Source organism: Ambystoma mexicanum, chromosome 6p (genome assembly GCF_040938575.1).
Source record: "Ambystoma mexicanum isolate Mex_15411 chromosome 6p, UKY_AmexF1_1, whole genome shotgun sequence".
Taxonomy (NCBI): Eukaryota; Metazoa; Chordata; class Amphibia; order Caudata; family Ambystomatidae; genus Ambystoma; species Ambystoma mexicanum.
In genome coordinates, this window is record NC_090935.1 from 1,362,271,122 (window position 1) to 1,362,295,960 (window position 24,839).

The following is a 24,839-nucleotide window of genomic DNA, read 5'->3' on the forward strand; positions in this document are numbered from 1 at the left end:
TTCCCCCCCTGGACGAATCCTCACCAAACTTTGCAAAAAAATTCAGAGTGACCCAACTACTTTTTTTGTTTGGTGAGGATCCGTCCAGGGAGAGCGAAGTTATAAGCCGCCCAAAAAGTGCTCTTCCTATGGAAACAGCAACTTAACCATAACTACATGGCCACTACCGTGGCCATGTAATATATATATATATATATATATACAAACAGTACACATTAAGGGTATCTCAGGCCCAGAGTGGGCAATGAGATGGTCTAAAATCCAGATTTTCAGACGTATCAGGGTAGTAGTATGCAGTGATCCCGGGTCTAGTGCCAAGGTTCATATTGTTATTTGTCATTGGCCCAAAGCCAACTTTTCACCTTGCATCTAAATCTAGAGTAGGGTAGGTTAGCTCTTAATGCAATGGGGAGTGCATTCCAGACTTGGGCGGCTCTAATCGGGAAGCTAGCACCACCTGATGATTTAGCTCGCCTAAATCTGGGAGTTTCTAGTAGGAAATGGTTAGAGGCTCTAGTATGGTGACTGGAGGATTTTCTGGTCAGTCTAGCCGAGATGTAGGAGGTGCAGTGTTGTTCAGTCCTTTGTGGGTGAGAGATAACGTCTTGAGAAGCACTCTGTCGCTGATTTTTAACCAGTGGTGGTCTTTCCTGATATTAGAGATGTGAGCTCTGCGAGGTATGTCCAGGGCTGCTCTAAGGGCATTATTTTGCAGTGTTTGCATTTTGTTTATGACGGTTTTATTGGCGCTCACATAAAGGGCGTTACAATAGTCCATCTTGGACGTTACTCGTGTGTTGGCTAGTGTGATGCAATTCGCTTTGGAGAAGTGGGGCCTGCAGGTCCTGATTAGTTTGCAGGTGTACGCTGTGGAGGAATCCAAGGTGTTAACTTGTTTTTTGAGAGATAATGTGGAATCAAGGTAGAAACCTAGTGTTTTTACCTTGGTTGCCACTTTAATTATATTACCGTCTATGTTGAAGGCGAGATAGTTGGGGCTGAGTTTTTTAAGGTTACAGTCGGAACACAGGATCAGTATTTCTGTATTGTTGTCATTAAGGCAAAGGCCATGGGAGGCCATCCATGCCTGAATGAGGAGGTAAATCTTATTAACTAAAGCTGTGTCTTTAACAAAATTGCCAGATAGCGGCATGAGGATCTGCGTGTCGTCCACATAATTGGTATAAGTTACCCCCAGTCTGTCAAGTTTGTCAAAGAGTGGCTTAGTGAAGATGTTATACATTGTGGGGGAGACACATGAACCTTGTGGGACGCCACAGGTGATTTGTATTGGGTCCGCTGAAGCTAAGGGGGAGAACACTCTCATCGTACGGTTAGCTAGGAAGGATTGTACCCAGGCTATAGCTTCACTTGAGAAATGGGCGGCAGACGCGAAATGGTTCCATAACACTGCATGATCCACCAGGTCAAAAGCCGCCGATAAGTCGAGGAGGAGGAGCATAGCTGTTTTACCTTTATCCTTCAACTCGTCGATTTGTGTCTTGAGGTCATTTAGGGCCGTTTCAGTACCATGAAGAGGTCTGAAACCGGATTGTCGTGATCCTAGTAGTTGATTTGACTCCAAATAGTTTTGGATCTGGAAGTAGGCTACTCTGTCAATAATTTTAAGGAGAAATGGGACTGTGGTGATAGGCCTATAATTAGTGGGGATGGCTGGGTCAAGGGTCTGTTTTTTGAGGAGGGGCAGTACCCAGGATTCCTTAAGATTTGTGGGTACAGTACTGGAGCTAAAGGAGGCGTTGATTAATTTAGATATGAAAGGTGCTAAATCTCTAGCTGCATCCTTAATAACTTGAGCGGGGCAACTGTCACCTTGGCAGTTCGATGGTTTCAGGGATAATATGACCGTTTCAGTTTCCAGTATGGATATATTGGTATACCTGAATGGTTTGCAATTGTTTTGTGATGTTGTACTCTGTATATCGGTCAGGAGGGTGGTGTGTGTTCCGGTCAAGCTCAAGGAGGCTTTTTTCTTTGCGATTTTAGATTGTAGGGTTGTAATTTTATTTCCTAAGGCATTTTGGATGCTAGTGCACCATAGTTTGTCCTTGGGGATATTGTCTGTGGGAGCAATTGGGTTTTCCATTTCCCGGAGAATGGAAAAAGGATCTTTGGAATTAGAGTTCGCTTTACTAATTCTCTCATTAAATGTGTCTTTTTTAGTTTGGATAATTTCTTTCTTATATTTTTTAGCAAAGTTGGCAAGTAGGATTTTGTTCTCAGCTGAGGGTGTATGCCTCCACATAGCTTGGAGTTTGCGTTTTTGGATACGTAATTCTTTAAGGTGAGGGGTGAACCATGAGTTGAGATGAGATTCTCGTTTGCTTTTGCGAAGTTTGATAGGGGCAATTATGTCCAGAGCTTTGGACATAGAGTTGTTGAATGTCTCAACTAGCATGTTTGGGTCTGAGTTAATAGCGCTAGCGGTGAGAGCTGGTAGGAGTAGTGGGAGTAGTTTTTCCTCGGTGATTTCTTTTTTACTTCTCGTTGGAATAGGAGGTATGATTTCGGTATTCACTGATTTAGGAGGCTCTATAGTGGCTGAGAAGCATATGAGGTAGTGGTCAGTCCAGGTTTATGGAGCAAAATTAGTGATGGTGGTGTCGCAGTTAAGATTGGCTATCCAATCTAGAGTACGTCCTTTAATATGTGTGGGGACTGAGACTTTTTGGGTAAGACCATGATCGACTAAGATTGACTGGTTAGAATGGGCCTGTTTGTCCTCGACATCATTGAAACCCTAGTTGAAATCACCTTGTAATAGGAGTTGGGTGGTGTCTTTGATGCTATTCGTGAGAAGGCTGGATAGGTCTTCCTCAAAGTTACCTAGTGGGCCTGGAGGTTTGTACACTAGGAGAACAGTTAGTGTACTGTTATTAGAGATACGTATTTTAGCAGAGAGAAGTTCACAAGATGTAATTGCTGGATGTGGGGTGAGTCTTACAGCTAGCTTAGTGTTGGCAATGATGGCCAGGCCGCCTCCTCTGGAATTGGTTCGATCAACTCTTAGTATATTGTAGTTGTCTGGAATGGCAATCATGAGTGCGGGACCTGCGGCATCGTGGAGCCAGGTCTCAGAGACAGCAAGAAGATCTAGGTTATCTATTGCAAGTAGGTTGGCAATTTCCGTATTATGTGCTATAAGGGACCTAGCATTGATAAGGGCTCCTGATAAGGTAGGAGTTGATGTTGTTTCTTGGAGAAGTCTATGTAATATTGCATCCAAGGCTACATATTTCAGTCATATATTTAAAAAACACGTTCTTCTCAATTCCCCTCCATGAGGACTCTCGAAATTTGATTTACGTTTCATATAGAAATATTTGTCTGAAACATAGTTGTTTGCCCCAAGGGTACTGTGAGTCCCCGTCGATCTTTAACAGGGCCTTTCAGATGGACCTGAGCAATGTACAGCCCGAGAGTGCAATAATACAGTACGTAGATGACATATTGGTGTGCAGTGGGATAGAGGAATGGTGCAGGGAAGACTCAGTGCTACTCATGACCATATTAGCAGAGAAAGGATACAAAGTGGACAAAGAAAAGTTACAATATTGTCTGAAAGCTATCTTGTATATAGGACAGCTAATTTCTCAAGAGGGGAGAAAAGTGACACCTGACAGAGTAGAAGCGATTATGAAGACTTCAGAACATAAGACAGTGAGGGAAATGCAACAGTTTTTAGGCCTATGTAACTATTTTAGGGCCTGGGTTTACCGATTATAGCACCTATATTTGACTTTTTTAAAAGGACTTAAAGAAGCCCAGGTAGACACATGTAGGATAACATGGACAGATAAAATTACTAAGGATTTGAGGAATTAAAAAAGACAATTAGGACAGCCCCAGTGCTAGTAATTCCAGACTATCATGAAAAATGTTACTTATTTTCTCATTCACATGGAGAATTCATGACTTCAGTTTTCACACAGAAAATGCCATTAGGACACAAAACCACTGGCTTATTACAGTGGGAGTTTAGTTCCAGTTATGAACGGGCATTACCCTTGCAAACAAACTTTAGCTGCTGCAGCATTTGCAATTGAAAAGGTGTTACATTGGGGTATTGAGTAACATTATTCCTTGAGCATCCATCGGTTGCCAATCTAGAGAAAACCAAAAGTAAATAGACCACACAAAGAGCATCAGGTTACAAGGTAATTATCTCAAACCCTGTGATCCAAATTGTTGGATGCAGAATAGTGAAACCAGTAACATTCATAGCCAAACAATAGGGGAGGATGATTGTGTACATGGTTGCACAACATATACTGAATTTTAAAATGACAATCCCAGTATTAGTGAAAATGTTCTCAGAGGGGGATGTTTGATGGTTCTTCAAAAATTGAATAAACTACTGTTCAAAGGCATTCTGGGCCAGCAGCAGTAAAGCAAACCGAAAGGGTGAATTTGAAGTAGCAACAAGTGCAATTTTTCCTTGGCATTGCTCAGCTCAGGCGCTTATCGCAGAACTCCAAATATATGAGGATGAGGAAGTGACGATGTATGCTGTCTCCGCCTATGTGACATCAACTGTGCATGCAGGTTTGTCATGCCGGAAAAGGAAGGGCTTCCTCAATGCAGACAGCACTCCAGTGCAACATGCAGCCTTATTGGATAAGCTTATTGAGGCACTGAGGCTCCCATTGACTATCGCAGTTGTAAAATGTGCAGCGCAAACTAAAAGAACAGATGTAATTTCTCCTGGAAATGAAGCCACAGAAGTAAAAGCCAAAAAGGCAACATATTTCCCAAGTATTTCTGATTTTGAACTAAGATGTTTTACAGAAATTACAGGACAATGCATGTTGGTAAAGGAGGTTTTTAACATGCTGTCTATTGTTCAGTTACATGAAATACAAGGTCAAGACTCACACGAGGAGCAAGATGTATGTAGAAAGTGGGGGTATTCTTTATCCCCCACTGAGGCAATCTGGAGGCAGGATAGCACTGGAAAGCCAGTTATGGCTCTAGCATTATTGAGGGTTGAGCTGGAGCAGCTGCACTACCCCTTGCATATGACTCAACAGAGCCTTTCTGCTACAATTGCAGAAGAATGGTTTTCACCAAATTTGTTAGAAAATGCGGCACTGTTTATCGTGAATTCCATCATGTGCTAGAAATGTACTGCAGGGCACAATTTGTGAACAGTGAGAGGAGCAATTCCTGGACCCAATCGCCAATTTCAGCATCTACATATAGATTATGTAGACATGTTGCAGACAGGTTATAGGTACATGCTGGTAGTGGTATGTTCCTTTTCTAGATGGATCGATGCAGGTCTATGTACACACCCCAATGCCACATGTGCCACCAAGTTCCTTATGTGTGAGGTGTTCCCAAGATGGGGTGTGTGCAAAGTGCTGCAGTCTGATAATGGAGCACATTTTGTAAATGAACTATTTCAGCCAGTAACTCCATTATTAGGCATAAAACACAAGTTCTCTTCTGCCTATCACCCACTATCGAATGGGTTGTGAGGGATTAAATGGAGTCTTTAAAGAGAGTATAATGAAGATTAAGATAACTTTGAAGAAGGGGTGGCTACACTGATTTCCCTTGTGCTATTGAAAGTACTCACTCCCCAAAATAGCAATAAAACTCAGAATAAAGGACACATCCCAGTAGGGAAGGAGACCACGAGAGTTGATTGCAAGTTTGTCAAAGATTTAAATGATATTCAGCATCCAGAGAACTCTGCTGCCTTGAGAGCACTCTGGCATACAATACAAATACAACATATTATAAAGGGTTACAGCGTCATCAGTGATGAGTTCTATACAGGATACATATTACAGTTTCATTGGTTAGAAAGGAGGTGCACACATAGTTCTTTATGGGCCAGCTCCACGGGATTGGCTGATGACTTGGCAGGAGGTTGGACACCACATGATCCAGCTGGACCGGTCGGTGCGAGGTGAAGGTTAGGGTAGGTCGGAGAGGCGGCTGGACCTCACTAGCTAATCTACACACTTATTCTAAACATGCAATAAACAATGAGCATCAATATACCTCTGAATAAATCTTAGAGGCCTATAAATTGTACACACACATGGTAGTATTGTCTTACATTGCGTCATTCATAAGGGGAAGGGTGCAGGGCTCTTGCCTTCCAAGATAACCTGGGGACTGGGCTGGTCTGGCACATCAGGGTGGGCAGGGGAATGGTGGGACACATGTTAGTTTAGGACAGGATATAGTCTGACAGGGGTCTGGGTTTATTGGGGGCATTCTGGGGTGGTCAACACAGTGGGGGCACACTTCTGTTACATCAAGAGAATACCTTAGGAGGGCACAGGGTTACACAAGCAGTAATTTTCCAACGACATGGGTGAGGGATGCAGGAGCAGGTTTGTGGAGATGGATGAGTTACAAGCCATGGTTCAGGCCGGTTCACACACAGGACAGTGATCTCAGAGGAAGAATGATATGATACATAGTGTGAATTATTGCAGTTAGCTTCAGCGCTTCCGTGAGAAAGGGGCTTGGACCGTGCAGAAAAGGTGGGGTGGTTTGTGCTCGCTGGGCGCAGCGCTGCACAGAGGAGAGGAGACTTTGTAGTTTCGAATTGCGGTCTAGTCCAAAGATGTAGTTTAGGGCACACAAAATGGAGTCCAAGTGTCTCTTGCAATAGCCCCACCTCTGCTCCAGCTGAGGCCTTATTCCTCATGGCAGCAGAAGGGTGATGGAGGTGTCCCCCACTAGTGCAAGAGCAAGTGGTTCATCTTGTGTATAATATAAGCGCGGGCTAATTCACATCTTCCTTCCTTACATTCCCTCCTTTCATTACATCTAAAGTAACAAACTAACTTTTATTATTGTTTGCATTCTGATAGTACTCCATCTCCATTACCGCCTCATCCCAAGCCGGTGTTACTTTTATTGGCATCCAGACTCTGCATACCCCTCGTAAACGCGGGCCCCTTCTAGCATACACATCAGGGGTGTACGTCATGTATTTTCCCCAACCCCCATCCAGATCCACCCACACCTCCTTATATCATTGTAACTCACGGGGTTCCTTGATTGTAGTATAATACAAATTGTCCACCCTGTCCCCTGGATAGCGATACACTGCTGTCATGCAATATTTGGAGGGACTAGACTCTCCTGTTTGTATCTGTGTATCTTTCATTGTTTGTACCCTTGTTGGTTGACCCATTGTCACCCTCATCATTGCTGATCTAGGCATTGATTTTGCACAACATCGATCCCCTACCTGACACATACAAAAAATTAGTAACAGGAAAACGATGAGTGGGACAAAAATGTTCATCATCATGCTGAACCAGGAAGGTATCCAGATGAAAATGTCATTGAGCCAGTTGCTGTGGGTGATGCCTCCTTCTTTCCTCATTCTTTCACCCAGGTTATGTACTGCCGATATCACATGGGACAGGGTCTCATTGTCCGCATCTGCAGAAAGTATGAATGTACAGCATGCGCTCCCAATTTTTTGGCAAACACCACCGTCCATTGCTGTGAGTAGGTCCAGGACGTACCGGTTTTGCATGGTCATCAACTGCAGGGCGCGAAGTTACACCTTTATCACATTGAATCCTTCTCCTGTGTCGTTGGCCAGCTGGATCAATTCCCAGCACACGATCTGCAGCCATTTGGCATTTGTTGGCGCCTGGAGTCCTGGCAGTAGGAGTGAAGCGAAGAACGTTTCTACAGAACTAAAGAGTTTGTACTGGTCAGGAATCTCTGCCAGGAGGTTTGAGGATTCGCTGGAAATGTAATTGGATGATCTTCACTTGCGGGAAACTCTGTCCTGTAACTCATCTTCAGAAAGAATATTGTATCCGGAGGGCTCTTTGGTTGCTGGCTGGGGTGCCGGTGATGTGTCGATTGGCACCCTTCTCCCTTGGACATGGCTCTCCGGGATCACCATTAAGGCTGAGTGTAGCATTGCCATGGCACAAGTACCTATCCATAATGGCGGGAGGTGTAGGTACGCTTGTTTGCCACACACCAAGTAAGTGTCCATTACGGCTGCTGTTCTTTTTGTCATGTCTGGAAGGATGATTGTCTTGTTGCAGTGTTTGTTGGAGCCCATTTGTACTTTCCCCTCTCCATGAAGACAAAGTTCATGCTGGATCTCTTTTTGTATTTAGATCAATTTTTAAAGTGCTGTCACCCACGTTAGTTTGGCGATATGTTTGGACCATGTTGCAGTGCATGTTCGTTTGACCCATTGAAAGTTCTCTTCTGTCAGTCCTCGCAATGCTTCAGCTTTACATGTTATTTTCTTGTCGTGCCAATTATTTTGCGCAAACATTGTCCCTTTGATGATAGAAAATGGTTCTTTCACACATATTATTCCTTGAGGTTTGCTTGTGCATGTTTTTTTCATTTAGCATATTTGTACTGTTACCGTGTGTGCCTGGAAGGTACTTCGAATTCTACATAAAACTAGGTAAATTAGACACTGGACATCTGAGATGGGTGTTTCTTGGGGTATCAGAACTTTGGGTGTGCCCGAGGCATGAGGTATGAGAGAGCAAACCTAACAGCTCTTATTTGTTGCTTGTTTAGCTGTGGCACTCATGTCTGAGTACCATTTATTGGACTGATCCGGGTGGCAGGGGTCTTCGATTTCATCTAATCCCAGGCCATGGTATGCATCATAATCCCTCCTTTCCACCCACCTTTTCCACCTTTTATCCCCCCCTTAGCCCTTGTGTAACCTTTTAATCTTTTGGTCTCGTACAGGGAAAATGTTTGTCCACATTTCATTATGCTGCTCACTACCACTCTGGCAAGTTTGTGACATAGAAACATTTGGGTAGTTGGGGCATAGGGTGTAAAGTGCATCTTATCTCGATCTAAGGTAGTTTCTTCACTTGTGTGCATATTTACATATGGTGATTCTGAAATACCGAACATAGAAAAATCACCATTATACTCATTGGATACGTTATCATCATCATCATAACCCATAGCATTGTATGTAAAAATTGGGGTTTTGTCAGTTCGGTTTTTGTGCAGAGTGGTTAAATTAGCATTCAAGGAAGCATTGTGGGTCCAGATTACTTCAAAGCCATTCCAAATGATGCTTGACCCATATTGTATTAAATGTACGCCGTTCCTCCCCTCCTCTATATCCGCCAATATAAAGGATATGCTCCAATACAGGCCAAGGCAAAACAACATCACAGAAAAAACGATGGCCACTTAATAGAGGCCACAATCATAATTGTTATTTCTAGTACTACTAATTTCTACGCTATCGCTATCTACATTTGTGGTGTTGTTATTGAGGGCCCTCCTTTCCGTCATATTTCCACCTGAAGGAGCAACATAAATGGGTTAAGTACACAAAATAATCCACTTTTTTTCTTTTTTTTCTGTTCATAACACATTATTATTATCTTCATTCATTTATTTACTATACAGATTTTTGGACGACAGAAAAATGAGAGAAGAGAGCGGTGGAGAGCTGTTTTTGAAGTAAAAAAGAAAAAACTACACAGAGGGGAGGAGAGAGAGAGAGAGAGAGAGAGAGAGAGAGAGAGAGAGAGAGAGAGAGAGAGAGAGAAACTCATATATACATATACTTATTTAATATCTCATTTGGCAATATTAATTTTTCGTTACTTGTTTCTTTATGTTACAGCCCTAATTTTCAGTATACTTTGTATTTCTTTAATTATTGATGCTTTAGGGAATTGCAACCTCTTCTTCTTGTGGCTGTTCACTCTGGGGTGCGGTACTCTCATTTGCCTTTTGTACATCAGAAAGATGCACTTTAATCCCTTAACCTTTTTTAAAAAACAATTTTATTGCATTTTCAGCAAACAAAACCAATACAAACCAAATAAGCAGTGCAAATATCGATAGTACAATTTCTCATTGTTCATTACACAGTTTGATCACTGCTCCCCTTGTCCCATCCCGCTTACGAGCCTATTAATCCTATTCGCTCTGTATCCGCACCGAGTGGTGGGGTTTGATTTTCAGTGGTTTCCGCCGGATCTGATATCGTTTCAAACAGTTCCGCTACCAGTAATTTCCATGCCATCAGGGTTCCCACCTCTTCTTCTCCCCCTATGTTACTTGCCTCCTGCCACACCACAGTCTCCACCTCCGCCCACTTCTGCAACTCATTCCACCACATCTCCACCCATGGCCTGTGACAAGCTTTCCACCCCATGGCTATCCTCCTTTTTGCGAGCACGTATGCTTAATCCTTCAGTTTGTTGACATGCTTCAGTTTCTGAGATCTGGGGAACCACCTCAGTAAGCAGGCCCAGGCTGAGTTTATAACAATAGTGACCCCTTTTTCTTTTAGTTTCCCTGCTACTTCGCTCCAGAAGCACTCAATCACCAGACAGGACCAGAACATATGTACCATATCAGCCTGCTCTTCATCGCATTTGGGGCATGCTTGTCTACCAGCATTTTCAAACCTTGATATCTTCAGAGGTGTCATATAAGCCCTGTGCGTAATATATAATTGTATCTGTTTCAACCTGGCATTTCTTGACACCTTTTTATGATACCACAGGGCACGTTCCCACATCCCATCCTCTATCGGGGCTCCCACCTGGGTTTCCCAGTCTAATCTTAGTTGCGTTGGTTCTTTCCCAACCTTGGACATTATCATTTCATACAATCTAGAAATCTCATGCCCTCCCTCCGTTATATCATATATTGTGTCTACAGTACCATTTGGCTCTTCATCGAGTACCGTTTCAGGCCAAGTTTTCTTGATTTCCCGCACCAATCTGTGGTATGTAATATACTGACCCGCATGTAGTCCTACTTCCTCACCCTGCTCTTCAAAATTTATGATGGTCCCCTCCCGCCAGACATCTCCCATAGTTACCAACCCCACCGATTCCCATGGTTCCTGATTATCATTCGTAGCTGCACATCTCCTCCAGCTAGCACAACCAGCTGTATCTGCAGGGAGCATGGGGCTGGGTTTCCCATCATCCGGCATGCTTGGCGCCTGACCCTCCACCCAAGCGTCATCATCTCAGGGCGCGCTTTCATTTCTGTCTTGGGCAACCAAATAATTTCTTTTAAATAAAATGGGGCACAATCTGCCCTAAACAACCTGGATTCAGGGGTCACTTCGTCCGAGAGCCATTTAGCAATGTATTGCAGCTGGCTCGCTATATAGTAGACCTCACAGTTGGGGAGCCTTATACCTCCTTTTTCGTAAAAGTTCTGCAACTTCCATAGTGCCACCCTATTCCTGGTGCCCTGCCACAGGAAATCCCTGCACATGCCGTTCAGTCTGGTGAAAAACTTCTAAGGTATGAGGTATGGGATGTTTCCAAAATAATGCAGAAGCCTGGGTAAGACCACCATCTTGAGCACTGCACTACGCCCCATCATCGCTAGTGGCAGCTTCACCCAAAATGTCATACTCTTTTCGATTTTAGCTATAGCTACCTCAGTGTTATTCCTATGTTCTTTTTCAACCGTATGGTACACATCTATCCCCAGGTACCGAAAAGTTTCAGCAACCCAAGGAGCTTGCAACACCGGCAGCTGCCCGACAGGGGTCCCCATATAGCTGCCTAGCGGGAAAATGATAGACTTCTGAGGGTTCACCGCTATCCCAGACAGCCCTGCATACCTATCCATAACCTCCAGGATGTACTGGAGATTCTCTTCCGGGTGCTGCAGGTACAGCAGCAAATCATCTGCATACAAGGAGATCAAGTGACACTCCCCTCCCACCTCAATGCCTACAGTATCATACTGTTGTCTGAGGTAAATAGCCAAAGGCTCTAGAGCTAGTATGTATAACATGGGGGACCATGGGCACCCTTGTCTAGTACCGCTGCCTAGACACCATCTCTCAGAAATCACGGCTCCTGTTTTGACTCTGGCCAACGGCTCACTATATAGCATCTCTGCCCATCTTATGTATCCAGGCCCCATCCCATAGCCCACCAAGGTTGCAAGCAGCCATGGCCACTTGACAGAATCGAAGGCCTTTACCGCGTCTAGAGACACTATTGCCATTTCACCCTCGTTCTTACTTGCCCATTCGACAATCCGATGGAGTCGCCTGTGGTTATGAGTTATGTTCCTGTTCGGAACATAGCCTGTCTGATCGGGGTGTATTAGTTTGCCTATGACTCTTCGCAGTCTGCTTGCCAAGACAGCTGTCAGTATCTTGCTGTCCTGATTCAGCATTGATAGTGGTCTGTAGGAGCCAGAGCTATGTCCAGGCTGGTTGGGCTTAGGAAGCGGTATTATAATTGCCTCTCTAAGGGACTCTGGCAGCCGTCCCGTCTCAAACGCTTCGTTTAGCATATCTAACATCGGGGGGAGCACTTCTGCTTTATACACTTTATAAAACTCACTTGGAAACCATCCGCCCCTGGGGACTTACTAGTAGGTAGCTGTCTCACCACTTCTTCATATTCCTCTAAGGTAATCGGTGCATCCAGTTCCTCTCTTTCTTCAGCACTTATTGTAGGCAGACCTATGTCTTCTAGTGTTTCTTTTATTTCCTCATAACTGCTCATCTCCACATCCCCATATAGTTCCCTGTAGTAATTTGAAAACTCCTGATTAACTCCCTCCTGGGTGTCAGCTACACTGCCATCCTCTCTTGTTATTGTCCTAATGGTGGGTCTGGGGGTTTCGCTCTTGTATAACTATGCCAGAAGCCTTCCCGTTTCATCTCCTCCCACATGCTGTCTCTCTATAAATTTCTTATAATTTTGGTTACACAGCCTATCCCAATGCTCCGCACATGTCTGTTGCTATTTGAGTATCAGCTCCGTATCTATTCCGGTATCATCATTCTCCTTCTGCGCTTTTTCCAGCTCCCTTTCAGCTTCATGTAGATCGGTCAAGATTCATCCTTGCAGGCTTTTAGAATTTGCTATGGCTACGCCCCTCAACACCACCTTAAAAGCTTCCCATATCGTGCTTGCTGAGTCCACGCTGCCAGTATTCACCTCGAAGTAGTTTATGATCTCCTCCCTTATATCTTCTCTAGAAAGGGGATCTTTATGCGCCTCCGCCCAGAGCCGCCACGTTGGGATCCTCGCCCTTGGGGGGTGGTATTGCCACCCAACAACTAGAGGCGAGTGGTCTGACAAGACCCTCGCTTTATATTCTGCCTGCACCGTTTCCATTATTATGTCCGACATGGCAAAGACATAGTCCAGCCTCGTGTACAACTGGTGTGGGGCAGAATAGTGCGAGTACTGTCTTTCATGGGGGTGCTTCGTTCTCCACACATCCGCCAGCCCAAAGTCGTCCAGCAGTCTTTGCAGCGCTCTTGCCGCCGGGGCAGGTCTATCCAATTTCTGATCTGATCTGTCCACCCTGGGGTTTAGTACACAGTTAAAATCTCCACCCCAGATCACCACACTTCCCATACACATGCTGAGGTTAGTATTCAAGGTTCTGAAATATGTTGCAGTGTTCTGATTGGGTGCGTATGTATTCACTATACTTATCTCCCTATTCTCCACCATTCCCCTCAGTATGACCATTCTTCCATCCGCTTCCGCAGTTTCCTGCAACATGTGAAAGGGGACATGCGGTGCCACCCAGATGAGCAAACCTCTAGCATAGGCAGAATATGTCGAGCCCGCCACGAGCCCTTTCCATTTTTTCATAACCGTTCCCAGTTTTTCCCATGTCAGATGAGTCTCCTTTAGCAGCGCAATATCTATCTTTTGTCTGCGCAGGTATAACATAACCTTATTTCTTTTTAAATAGCTGTTGAGGTGCCTGATCCCCCCCATCAGTGCAGTCTAGTTCCTGTTTCTGTTCCTGTCTATATAGGCTCGTACCCCTTACTTATAATCGCCATCATTATTTCTACTGGGGTACCCACTTTGCGTCACATCATCATATATGCAATGTCCCCATCACTTATCGTGTTCCTCTCGAGCTTGCTCCGCATCTCGTCACAGACAACCCTGAAGGTCTAGCCATGTCGTTGCTTCTTCGGGGGTGTAAAAAAAAAGTCTTGCTTTTGTGCAGCACTTTCTATTTCGCGGGGTACAGAAGCATGTATTTTATTCCTGCAATGTGTAATCTCCTTTTGATTGCCACATAACTGTAGCGCTGCCTCTGGACCAACATTGTATAATCCGGATATGCTGTGATGGTGCATGAAGCCCTTTTGATCGTTCCTCCTTTGCGAAAGTACTCCAAGATCCTCTCACGATCCTTATAGTTAAGTATTTTAGCGATTATTGCGCGGGGGTGCCCTGGCTTCAGCTTCTTCATAAGGGCTCTATGTGCACGCTCCACTGCGAATCTTTACGAGAGTTTTCCGGCTCCTATTGCTTGTAAGAATAGGTTCTCAACGTAGTCCGTAGGGTCTTGGCCTTCCTCGCCCTCCGGCAGGCCGACCACGCGGATGTTGTTCCTCCTTGCTCTCCCTTCCGCTTCCTACGCACGGTTCTCCAGGTTAGCTACCTGCTGCTTTAATACGTGAACCTCCTTTGCATTGTTGGCACTTTCCAGGCTGCTCGTCCTCTCCGCCAATTCCCTAACATCCTGTCGTAGCAAGGCGACATCAATATCTACTGCGTCTATCTTGGCCTCCAGTGAAGTGCGCAGGTCTGCCATCGCTGTCCCCCATGAGTCTTCAGCTCTGTGATAGCAGCTAAAATCTGATGATTTTCCGTCGCTACAGTGCTTCCTGCCGGTGCTGTCTCGCCCTTAGGCGCTGTTGTTGCTGGAGACAGTTGCGTCTTGGCGAATGCTTCCATTGTGGATTGTTTGTTCTTGTTCTTGCTTATGGCCCCTCGCCCAGTCATCTTGCAGCCTCAGTTTGTGTCCTAGATTGCTTGTCCTCAGATGTGTCGATCCTGTTCCTCTGATTCGATGCGGCCTCAGAGTAGCACTACAGGTCTGGGTCCGTTGTTTAGGAAAACCTCTATTTAAGCTTGTGCTCGCTGGGTTAGTTCTCGAGTGGGTTGTGTCCTCCCACGTTTCAGCCTATTTTATTGCATCCTGGGGAGCACTGTTTCTTTCTGTCTAGTTTACCCAGCTTTTTGGGGCTCTGTGCACGCCATGTACAGCTGCCTATATCTTCTGCAGTCTTATTTACTTCTTCATTAGCTTGAGTCCACCCCACAGGTCGTATCTTTCTTTGTTAGCATCCGTTTTGTGACTTTGTGCAGTGTCATATGCTAGTATAAAGCCACCACTCGTGCCCCCAGCTCCCAATGCAGCGCCCTTTTTTATCCTGAAGAGTGCTCGATCACCACTGCCTGTGTCAGCCCAGCAGTATCAAAAATGTCTCTCAGTGGGCGTTATCGTTAAATACACTATTGCACGTTCCGGTTGCCAAATATTATTTATAAGCCGCCGCTTGCTGCATCCATTGCACCTTTCGCTTGAACGTAATGCTCTGCTTCCAGTTCAGTACACACAAGCTATTGTGTTGCCTCACGCGCCCACAGCGATATTTCACAGAGTTCGAGCATGCAGCGCTTACTGTTTCCACAACAAAGGCTTCAGGCGGCCACTCCAGCTGATCTCTTTTTCACTCGGGTGCCTCGCTCGCGCTTCGGTGTGCAGTAATATCCCCGCTCCCAGGCTTGCCTCCCTGTGACTGGGTGTTGTGACAGACGGCTGCTTTGGTCACTGTGCGCCGGCCCTCCTTCGAGCTGCTACAGTCAGCGATCAGCTTCTGCGAGTCTTGTTATACAGTGTAGCACCTCGCCAAATGTTTTTCAAACGATCCGATGATCCGCCGGGCACCACAACAGCCGCAGGCTTCACGAGCGCTGCTGTCAGTAGCCGCTCGAGCCAATGTATCTTTTGAGCTTTCTCTTCCAGGTTCGCCCCCCGCAGTGCAGCACGTCGCTTGATGCAATTTTGCGGATTAAGTGTTCCGTTCAGCTCCCCGCCCGAAGCGAGCCCTTCATTCGCAGCTAACGGCCTGGCTCAGTCACTACGGCGATCAGGGTATTTGCTGGACCCGATGCCTTTGTCTGCCGCCATTTTGTGGGACCTCGTGTTCCCCACAGCAAACACTGAAAAGCTCATATCCTGGGCATCCTTGCCACAACTAACTGGTCCTTTGCTACTGTGGCAGGGAACGTGTTCCAACACCTCCGTTTGTGTTTCCAGGAACTTTCAGTCCGTATAAGCGCTTCAAAACGGATTGTCGTCGGATCAATAGGAGCATTTTCAAACCTTGATATCTTCAGAGGTGTCATATAAGCCCTGTGCGTAATATATAATTGTATCTGTTTCAACCTGGCATTTCTTGACACCTTTTTATGATACCACAGGGCACGTTCCCACATCCCATCCTCTATCGGGGCTCCCACCTGGGTTTCCCAGTCTAATCTTAGTTGCGTTGGTTCTTTCCCAACCTTGGACATTATCATTTCATACAATCTAGAAATCTCATGCCCTCCCTCCGTTATATCATATATTGTGTCTACAGTACCATTTGGCTCTTCATCGAGTACCGTTTCAGGCCAAGTTTTCTTGATTTCCCGCACCAATCTGTGGTATGTAATATACTGACCCGCATGTAGTCCTACTTCCTCACCCTGCTCTTCAAAATTTATGATGGTCCCCTCCCGCCAGACATCTCCCATAGTTACCAACCCCACCGATTCCCATGGTTCCTGATTATCATTCGTAGCTGCACATCTCCTCCAGCTAGCACAACCAGCTGTATCTGCAGGGAGCATGGGGCTGGGTTTCCCATCATCCGGCATGCTTGGCGCCTGACCCTCCACCCAAGCGTCATCATCTCAGGGCGCGCTTTCATTTCTGTCTTGGGCAACCAAATAATTTCTTTTAAATAAAATGGGGCACAATCTGCCCTAAACAACCTGGATTCAGGGGTCACTTCGTCCGAGAGCCATTTAGCAATGTATTGCAGCTGGCTCGCTATATAGTAGACCTCACAGTTGGGGAGCCTTATACCTCCTTTTTCGTAAAAGTTCTGCAACTTCCATAGTGCCACCCTATTCCTGGTGCCCTGCCACAGGAAATCCCTGCACATGCCGTTCAGTCTGGTGAAAAACTTCTAAGGTATGAGGTATGGGATGTTTCCAAAATAATGCAGAAGCCTGGGTAAGACCACCATCTTGAGCACTGCACTACGCCCCATCATCGCTAGTGGCAGCTTCACCCAAAATGTCATACTCTTTTCGATTTTAGCTATAGCTACCTCAGTGTTATTCCTATGTTCTTTTTCAACCGTATGGTACACATCTATCCCCAGGTACCGAAAAGTTTCAGCAACCCAAGGAGCTTGCAACACCGGCAGCTGCCCGACAGGGGTCCCCATATAGCTGCCTAGCGGGAAAATGATAGACTTCTGAGGGTTCACCGCTATCCCAGACAGCCCTGCATACCTATCCATAACCTCCAGGATGTACTGGAGATTCTCTTCCGGGTGCTGCAGGTACAGCAGCAAATCATCTGCATACAAGGAGATCAAGTGACACTCCCCTCCCACCTCAATGCCTACAGTATCATACTGTTGTCTGAGGTAAATAGCCAAAGGCTCTAGAGCTAGTATGTATAACATGGGGGACCATGGGCACCCTTGTCTAGTACCGCTGCCTAGACACCATCTCTCAGAAATCACGGCTCCTGTTTTGACTCTGGCCAACGGCTCACTATATAGCATCTCTGCCCATCTTATGTATCCAGGCCCCATCCCATAGCCCACCAAGGTTGCAAGCAGCCATGGCCACTTGACAGAATCGAAGGCCTTTACCGCGTCTAGAGACACTATTGCCATTTCACCCTCGTTCTTACTTGCCCATTCGACAATCCGATGGAGTCGCCTGTGGTTATGAGTTATGTTCCTGTTCGGAACATAGCCTGTCTGATCGGGGTGTATTAGTTTGCCTATGACTCTTCGCAGTCTGCTTGCCAAGACAGCTGTCAGTATCTTGCTGTCCTGATTCAGCATTGATAGTGGTCTGTAGGAGCCAGAGCTATGTCCAGGCTGGTTGGGCTTAGGAAGCGGTATTATAATTGCCTCTCTAAGGGACTCTGGCAGCCGTCCCGTCTCAAACGCTTCGTTTAGCATATCTAACATCGGGGGGAGCACTTCTGCTTTATACACTTTATAAAACTCACTTGGAAACCATCCGCCCCTGGGGACTTACTAGTAGGTAGCTGTCTCACCACTTCTTCATATTCCTCTAAGGTAATCGGTGCATCCAGTTCCTCTCTTTCTTCAGCACTTATTGTAGGCAGACCTATGTCTTCTAGTGTTTCTTTTATTTCCTCATAACTGCTCATCTCCACATCCCCATATAGTTCCCTGTAGTAATTTGAAAACTCCTGATTAACTCCCTCCTGGGTGTCAGCTACACTGCCATCCTCTCTTGTTATTGTCCTAATGGTGGGTCTGGGGGTTTCGCTCTTGTATAACTATGCCAGAAGCCTTCCCGTTTCATCTCCTCCCACATGCTGTCTCTCTATAAATTTCTTATAATTTTGGTTACACAGCCTATCCCAATGCTCCGCACATGTCTGTTGCTATTTGAGTATCAGCTCCGTATCTATTCCGGTATCATCATTCTCCTTCTGCGCTTTTTCCAGCTCCCTTTCAGCTTCATGTAGATCGGTCAAGATTCATCCTTGCAGGCTTTTAGAATTTGCTATGGCTACGCCCCTCAACACCACCTTAAAAGCTTCCCATATCGTGCTTGCTGAGTCCACGCTGCCAGTATTCACCTCGAAGTAGTTTATGATCTCCTCCCTTATATCTTCTCTAGAAAGGGGATCTTTATGCGCCTCTGCCCAGAGCCGCCACGTTGGGATCCTCGCCCTTGGGGGGTGGTATTGCCACCCAACAACTAGAGGCGAGTGGTCTGACAAGACCCTCGCTTTATATTCTGCCTGCACCGTTTCCATTATTATGTCCGACATGGCAAAGACATAGTCCAGCCTCGTGTACAACTGGTGTGGGGCAGAATAGTGCGAGTACTGTCTTTCATGGGGGTGCTTCGTTCTCCACACATCCGCCAGCCCAAAGTCGTCCAGCAGTCTTTGCAGCGCTCTTGCCGCCGGGGCAGGTCTATCCAATTTCTGATCTGATCTGTCCACCCTGGGGTTTAGTACACAGTTAAAATCTCCACCCCAGATCACCACACTTCCCATACACATGCTGAGGTTAGTATTCAAGGTTCTGAAATATGTTGCAGTGTTCTGATTGGGTGCGTATGTATTCACTATACTTATCTCCCTATTCTCCACCATTCCCCTCAGTATGACCATTCTTCCATCCGCTTCCGCAGTTTCCTGCAACATGTGAAAGGGGACATGCGGTGCCACCCAGATGAGCAAACCTCTAGCATAGGCAGAATATGTCGAGCCCGCCACGAGCCCTTTCCATTTTTTCATAACCGTTCCCAGTTTTTCCCATGTCAGATGAGTCTCCTTTAGCAGCGCAATATCTATCTTTTGTCTGCGCAGGTATAACATAACCTTATTTCTTTTTAAATAGCTGTTGAGGTGCCTGATCCCCCCCATCAGTGCAGTCTAGTTCCTGTTTCTGTTCCTGTCTATATAGGCTCGTACCCCTTACTTATAATCGCCATCATTATTTCTACTGGGGTACCCACTTTGCGTCACATCATCATATATGCAATGTCCCCATCACTTATCGTGTTCCTCTCGAGCTTGCTCCGCATCTCGTCACAGACAACCCTGAAGGTCTAGCCATGTCGTTGCTTCTTCGGGGGTGTAAAAAAAAAGTCTTGCTTTTGTGCAGCACTTTCTATTTCGCGGGGTACAGAAGCATGTATTTTATTCCTGCAATGTGTAATCTCCTTTTGATTGCCACATAACTGTAGCGCTGCCTCTGGACCAACATTGTATAATCCGGATATGCTGTGATGGTGCATGAAGCCCTTTTGATCGTTCCTCCTTTGCGAAAGTACTCCAAGATCCTCTCACGATCCTTATAGTTAAGTATTTTAGCGATTATTGCGCGGGGGTGCCCTGGCTTCAGCTTCTTCATAAGGGCTCTATGTGCACGCTCCACTGCGAATCTTTACGAGAGTTTTCCGGCTCCTATTGCTTGTAAGAATAGGTTCTCAACGTAGTCCGTAGGGTCTTGGCCTTCCTCGCCCTCCGGCAGGCCGACCACGCGGATGTTGTTCCTCCTTGCTCTCCCTTCCGCTTCCTACGCACGGTTCTCCAGGTTAGCTACCTGCTGCTTTAATACGTGAACCTCCTTTGCATTGTTGGCACTTTCCAGGCTGCTCGTCCTCTCCGCCAATTCCCTAACATCCTGTCGTAGCAAGGCGACATCAATATCTACTGCGTCTATCTTGGCCTCCAGTGAAGTGCGCAGGTCTGCCATCGCTGTCCCCCATGAGTCTTCAGCTCTGTGATAGCAGCTAAAATCTGATGATTTTCCGTCGCTACAGTGCTTCCTGCCGGTGCTGTCTCGCCCTTAGGCGCTGTTGTTGCTGGAGACAGTTGCGTCTTGGCGAATGCTTCCATTGTGGATTGTTTGTTCTTGTTCTTGCTTATGGCCCCTCGCCCAGTCATCTTGCAGCCTCAGTTTGTGTCCTAGATTGCTTGTCCTCAGATGTGTCGATCCTGTTCCTCTGATTCGATGCGGCCTCAGAGTAGCACTACAGGTCTGGGTCCGTTGTTTAGGAAAACCTCTATTTAAGCTTGTGCTCGCTGGGTTAGTTCTCGAGTGGGTTGTGTCCTCCCACGTTTCAGCCTATTTTATTGCATCCTGGGGAGCACTGTTTCTTTCTGTCTAGTTTACCCAGCTTTTTGGGGCTCTGTGCACGCCATGTACAGCTGCCTATATCTTCTGCAGTCTTATTTACTTCTTCATTAGCTTGAGTCCACCCCACAGGTCGTATCTTTCTTTGTTAGCATCCGTTTTGTGACTTTGTGCAGTGTCATATGCTAGTATAAAGCCACCACTCGTGCCCCCAGCTCCCAATGCAGCGCCCTTTTTTATCCTGAAGAGTGCTCGATCACCACTGCCTGTGTCAGCCCAGCAGTATCAAAAATGTCTCTCAGTGGGCGTTATCGTTAAATACACTATTGCACGTTCCGGTTGCCAAATATTATTTATAAGCCGCCGCTTGCTGCATCCATTGCACCTTTCGCTTGAACGTAATGCTCTGCTTCCAGTTCAGTACACACAAGCTATTGTGTTGCCTCACGCGCCCACAGCGATATTTCACAGAGTTCGAGCATGCAGCGCTTACTGTTTCCACAACAAAGGCTTCAGGCGGCCACTCCAGCTGATCTCTTTTTCACTCGGGTGCCTCGCTCGCGCTTCGGTGTGCAGTAATATCCCCGCTCCCAGGCTTGCCTCCCTGTGACTGGGTGTTGTGACAGACGGCTGCTTTGGTCACTGTGCGCCGGCCCTCCTTCGAGCTGCTACAGTCAGCGATCAGCTTCTGCGAGTCTTGTTATACAGTGTAGCACCTCGCCAAATGTTTTTCAAACGATCCGATGATCCGCCGGGCACCACAACAGCCGCAGGCTTCACGAGCGCTGCTGTCAGTAGCCGCTCGAGCCAATGTATCTTTTGAGCTTTCTCTTCCAGGTTCGCCCCCCGCAGTGCAGCACGTCGCTTGATGCAATTTTGCGGATTAAGTGTTCCGTTCAGCTCCCCGCCCGAAGCGAGCCCTTCATTCGCAGCTAACGGCCTGGCTCAGTCACTACGGCGATCAGGGTATTTGCTGGACCCGATGCCTTTGTCTGCCGCCATTTTGTGGGACCTCGTGTTCCCCACAGCAAACACTGAAAAGCTCATATCCTGGGCATCCTTGCCACAACTAACTGGTCCTTTGCTACTGTGGCAGGGAACGTGTTCCAACACCTCCGTTTGTGTTTCCAGGAACTTTCAGTCCGTATAAGCGCTTCAAAACGGATTGTCGTCGGATCAATAGGAGCAGCCACTCCGGAGCACGTCCTACTCCATGGCTGGTTGGCCACACCCCCCTTTAATCCCTTAACCTTTACTGTTGAGGGCGTACAATATACAACTTCAAAGGGGCCGTGAAATCATGGGGAGTTCCACCTCTGCACGAAACTGCACACGTACACGTGCTCAACAGCCATTAGCGGTGCTGTTGGGCTGTCCTGTGCGGGTGTATTTGTATCAGTTTGATTTTCTTGGGTAAATGAGGGTGCTACTTGTTTTACTATACTCCTCACTGCCCGTGTAAATTGGGTGAGATATTCCTTAAATTCATCCCCTAGTACTGTAGCAGATCTGTGAGCATCTGATGCTCTTCTTACTGGAGACAGTGGCGTTTGGATGTGCCTTCCTGTCACAATTTCGTGTGGGCTTAAATGGTGGTCCGTACTTGGTTGGTTTCTGAGTTGAAATAGTGCTGGAGGCAAGCAATATACCCAGTTTTTCTTAAGGGTGTGACATAATTTAGACAATCTGCTCTTGAGGAGGCTTCCTCACATCCCGTTAGCTTGCAGGTGATAAATCAAACAAAGTTTATGTTTTACCCCTAACAATGTGGTAACTTCTTTGAAAAGGTAATTTACAAAGTGTGTGACATTGTCTGAACAGATCACATCACTTCACATGTTCCCCACCTCTGAAATACCTCTCTTACCAAAATATTGGCGACACACTTGGCATCTGGGTGCACACACGGTCCTGCTTCCACCCACCGTGAGAAGGGGCACACCACTACTACGAGGTACCTTGCTCCATTACATCTTCCCCCTTGTCGGCCTAATCTATGTGCAGTTCTCCAAATGGGCCTGATTGGTGTGGCAGTGTTCCTCGCAATGTCCTCAGTGTCATACCTGAGCTGTATGTTTGACAAGTTGTGCATTCATTATTAATTTTGTTAAATGTTCCTGCAAATTGGGGATGAACCATTCTTCTTGGATGTCTGCTGCAATGTGCTGTTTTGTTACATGTGCAGGAAAGTGGAGTTGTTGGAAAGATATCTGTAATAACTCTACAGGCATCGCTACTTCCCCTGTCATTTCCTGATGCCATAGTAGGTCTGTGGGCGATTGTTTGCACCCACTTTTCTCCCATAACTCTTGCTCATTGGGTGGGGTGTGCCTTTGTAACTCTATTATTTGAAGTAATGGTGTAGAGCTGTACCCCTAATCTTTGTCATCTGGTGCTGATGTTTTTACTATACATTCTGCTGATAGTGGTATGTTAAAGTATGTTGCTTCTTTCGTGGCGGTGTCTGCTGCCACGTTTCTGAGTGAGATTGCATCTGTGTTATTTGTATGTGCCTGGCACTTCACTAAGGCCACTACTGATGGATCTGCTAATGCGTCAATGAGGTCATTCAATAGCGCTGCATGTTGTAAAGGAGAGCCATCTGCTCTCCTGAATCCCCTTTGTCGCTATTGTGACAAGCCTGAGTGTACTGTCATTGTCACGTATGTTGAGTCAGAGTATATCTTCACTGCACACCCTTTGGCTGTACACAATGCTTAAATTAATGCAATCAGTTCTGCTGCTTGTGCATTGAAATGTGAGGGGAGGCGCTTCTGCACTATCACTTCGTACTCTTCCCCTTCAATTCTTACCACAGCTGCCCCTAGATGCTTTTCTCCCGTTTCGCAATCGATAGACACTGACCCATCTAGAAAGTATATTTCACCTTCTTGTAGTGCATTTTCACTTGCTTTAGGGATGTCATCTTCTTCCCCTTCGCATGTCACGCAATGATGCGCTTGCATATCCTCCACTGTGCAGGGCTCTGAATTGAATGTGGCTGGGTTCACAGTTTTGCATCGTACAACTTGTACGTTAGGGCTGGATATTATTGTTTCATATGCGGTTGCTCTCTGTATGGTAAGTTTGGCCTTTGATCTTTCTAGTATGGCAAATAGAGAGTGTTCAACAAACAGTGTGACTGAGCAGCCCATCACTATGGTGATGCTTTTCTCTATTGTGAAAGCGGCAGCTGCAAGGGCCTGTTCGCATGCGAAGTGTCCCTGTATTACTGAGTCTAATGTTACACTGTAGTATGCCAATGGCTTGTGACCAAGTGAAGTTTTTTGTGTGAGTACTGCTGTCACTAGTGTTCCATTGCAATGTGAGAATAGGTAAAACTCCCGATCATAATCTGGAGTCGCTGAAGCGGGTGCATTTGTAATGAGATCCTGTAGTATAAAGTATTGCATGATCATATCTTGTGTCCACTTTATGGGGGCGCTGCACTTTTGTGCTTCTTTCAGTGCTTGGAGAAGGGGACGTGTGTATGCAGCATAGTCTAGTATCCATGCATGGCAATAGTTGCAAATGCCAAGGAATTTTTGCATTTCCTTGACAGTTTTAGGCATCATGGTGTGCCGTATAGCTGCTGCTCAGTCTGGTATGATTCTTTTACCATCCTTCGAAATGAACTATCCTAGATACAGTACTTCTGCTAAGAATTTTTCGCAGTTTTCCCTTGTCTACCTTGTACCCTTTTGCTGCTAGCAGGTTCAGTAATGTCACTGAATCTGCTCTACATTGCTCTTCACTTTCACTGCAGATAAGGATATTCGTCCATGTATTGCATTATTCTGCTTTTTACATCAATATTGCCAAGGTCTTAGTGCAAAATTCTTTAAATATGCTGGGACTTTCACAGTACCCTTGAGGTAGTCTCCAATGTTCATATCTTTTTCCCCCTAAAGTAAATGTTGTTAACTATTGGCAACTGGGGTCGAGTGGTACTGAGAAGGCGGCATTCTTGAAATCCCGAACTATGAAACACGTGTTATATTTTCTGGAACGCTGCAGAAAATGGATGCATGGTTTGGCACTAAAGGGAACTCTTTTTGTATGATGTCATTAAGAGGGCGGATATCCTGATGCATCCTCCAAGCCCCGCCCCTATCGGATAAATCACAGCATTGCATGGTGA